We start from the raw sequence: 3,317 nt of genomic DNA on the forward strand, positions 1-3,317 counted from the left end.
TCTGTCAAATCTCCATTAATAATTATTTGAGCACACTGTTTTTGATAAATCGCCTTTATAGCTGTTTTGAATTGATCTCCAAAGTTCATATAGTCCAACATTTTATTTAAAAACTGCCATTCCAATTTATCAAAGGCCTTCTCCGCATCAAGAAAGATAAAAGCCGATGGTATTTGATTATTCTTATCCAAATATTCCAGTAAATTTACAATTTGTCTGATATTGTTCTTCATGTACCTTCCAGATATAAAGCCAGTTTGGTCATCATGTATATAGTGTTGCAATATCTGCATCATTCTATTAGCCAAAATTTTTGCAAAAATTTTATAATCCACATTCAACAAAGAAATAGGTCTGTAGTCTTTGAGTTCCAAAATTTCTTTATCATCCTTCGGTATCAAAGATATAAAAGCTCTTGTCCAAGACTGTGGTATTTGTTCTCCCAACATAATTCTGTTGAATAATGTTTTTAAAGGTTGTAACATTACAGCTGACAATGACTTATAATAAATTGCTGTCAAACCATCTGTGCCAGGGGCTTTACCAGCTTTCAATTGTTTAATTGCATTTAAAATTTCATCTGTAGTAATCTCTTCATTCATAAGTTTCTGTTGATCCAATGTAAGTTTATATATAGATGAGGATTGTAAGTATTTATCAATATCTTCACTTTTTATAGTCTCTGAAGAATATAAATGCGAATAAAATTCAGTAAATGCCTTTTTAATCAGTTCTTGTTGGTAAATCTCACGATCCTTGACCAAAATTTTAGATATAAGTCTAGCTTTTTGTCTCTTACGTAATTGGTAGGCCAACCATCTCCCAGGTTTGTTTGCATTAGCAAATATATTATGTTTAATGTACTTCAAGTTGGTGGCCACCTGATCAGCAATTAGCAAGTTAAATTGATCTTTAAGCATTTTAATAGAAGCTTTTAAATTAGTATCTGTTGGTCGTTGCAGTAATAATTTTTCTTTAATCCCGATTTCTTTTTCCAAATTTAATCTGATCTGTATTTGCTTACGTTTGTGCGCATTATTCATAGCAATTAATATTCCCCTCAGATAAGCTTTACTGGCATCCCAGACAATATTTATAGAAGTTTCTTTATTCAGGTTAAGTTGAAAAAACTCTTCCATACATTCCTTCAAAGCTTTAACCTTATCCTCATAGTTAAACAAATTTTCATTTATTCTCCAAGATTTCCTTTTTCTTTGTTGACCAATCTCTATCCATACCATACTATGATCAGTCAAAGTTCTGGGAAAAATTTTAGTTTTATTACAGTCAGTAAGCAAGTCAGTCGATGTCAAAACAAAATCAATCCTTGAAAAAGACTCATGTCTGTGAGAAAAAAAGGTGAAGTCACGTTCATTCATATGTTGTGATCTCCAAACATCCACCAACTCCAAATCTTCCATCATTGCAAAAAAGGACTTGGGGAGCCTGGAAAGGGTCACATCCTTAGAAGTTGTTTTTTTTATCTTTTAACGTATCAAGTACCCCATTCCAGTCCCCCATAACAATCAAAGAATTATAATCCATAGCCACAATTTTCTGATGTAATTGTCTATAAAATTGTTTTTGAGCTGAAAGTTGATTAGGGGCATAAACCCCTACTATTAAACACTTTCTTCCATTTAAATTTATTTCCACAAATAAGAATCTTCCTTCTTTGTCAACTTCTTTTAAAATAGGTGAGAGGTGTCTTTTAATATATATTGCAACCCCAGCTCTTTTTTTTAAGGCAGATGCAACAAACAAATCTCCAAGCTTAGAGTTCAATAATAATTTTTGATCTTTAGCCACAATGTGAGTCTCTTGTAAACATGTAATGTCATTATTAAAATGTCTTAANGCAACAGCTTCTGGCAGCAGCCACAGCTTCTAGTTCCTTTAGCTGGATGTCAAGAGGCATAGGGTTCCCTTTATAGTGTCTTTGTAGTGCTTGCACGGATGGTCTTGAGGTCTCTTCCCAGTCTTTAGTACAACATACAGCAACCATATAGTGGTCATTCATTCTTAAGATATGTCCCCCCAACCCCACTCCTAAATTGGACTCTGATTATCAAGAACTCAACGCTGCTGAATTTTGCACGATCCAAGACCCTCAGGTTGGAGACACAGTATTGCAAACAAGTGCCAAGGATGGAGCAGAGGGTGCCTATGTGAAATTTCTCCAGATCTTTAATGTGCCGTTGGTGCAGAGTGGAGGACTCGCATCCATGCCATGTGGATGTAGGTATATCTTTAAGATGTTACAAGATGCAAAGGAAATAAGAGGATTGGGTTTACCTAATTTGAGATAATATTTTGCATGTTGTTGTTTAGTTTAGATGGAGGAATGGATGTTGCTGAGAATTAGAAAGCTTTTGTGCTTACAAGAAAATAAGTTGAGATTTGGGCGGCATAGGTACTTATGGTACGATAAAGCCAATATTAATGCATATTTCGAAAATCATTTTATTAGATGTGCTTTTAGGAGAATTTGGAATAAATAAAAACCTCCGACCACAAAACATATTTAGTGGCTCACATTGCCAGAATAGTAGCAATAACAGTAACAACATCATCAACAACACAAAGCAAATTAAAAACTGCTCAAACAATTTAAAAGTGTGCTGATGCTGTTAGGTTAGAAGATTTGGAAGGTACATCTGTGGGATAAAATTGCTGATTAAGAAAAGTATGCATGGGGATTTTGAGCACAAGAGATGATTGCTAATCTTTGACCTTAAGTCTTCTCTCTCTATGACTTTCTCCACTTTGTCTTACCAAGGAAGGAAGTGAGGGAAGGAGGACAGAAAGAAACTGGCTGGTTGGCTGGAGGGCATTGGAGCTTAGAGTTTAATTTTTCTCCTCTGCAGTCTACCCTAAAGAAGGAGTTTGCCATTCATTTGTGTGCGGTGAATCTGCCCCAGACTTTCTTGAAGGCTGCCTTCACATCTTTGTTGCGTAAGCTGTAAATCAAAGGGTTGACCAGAGGGTTGATTACTGTATAGAACAATGCATTTATCTTGTCCCAGTCTACGGTGTGGTGAGAGTTGGGTGCGGAGTATGTAATGAGCATGGAACCATAGTAGAGGGAGACAGAGAGCAGATGAACTGAGCAAGTGGAGAAAGCCTTGCGTCTCCCTGCAGCCGAACGGATGCGAATAATGGCTGCCACAATACTAATGTAGGACTTCACAATGACAGCAGTGGCTGCCAGCAAAGTGAAGCCAATGACAGTAGTGAGGATGAGTTCATATACTCCTTTGTCATCACAGGCCATCTTCATAAGTGGCACATCACAAAAGTAGTGGTTGATGATATTA

This window comes from Protobothrops mucrosquamatus, unplaced genomic scaffold (assembly GCF_001527695.2).
Source record: "Protobothrops mucrosquamatus isolate PMUCROS unplaced genomic scaffold, P.Mucros_1.0 scaffold1399, whole genome shotgun sequence".
Lineage (NCBI taxonomy): Eukaryota > Metazoa > Chordata > Lepidosauria > Squamata > Viperidae > Protobothrops > Protobothrops mucrosquamatus.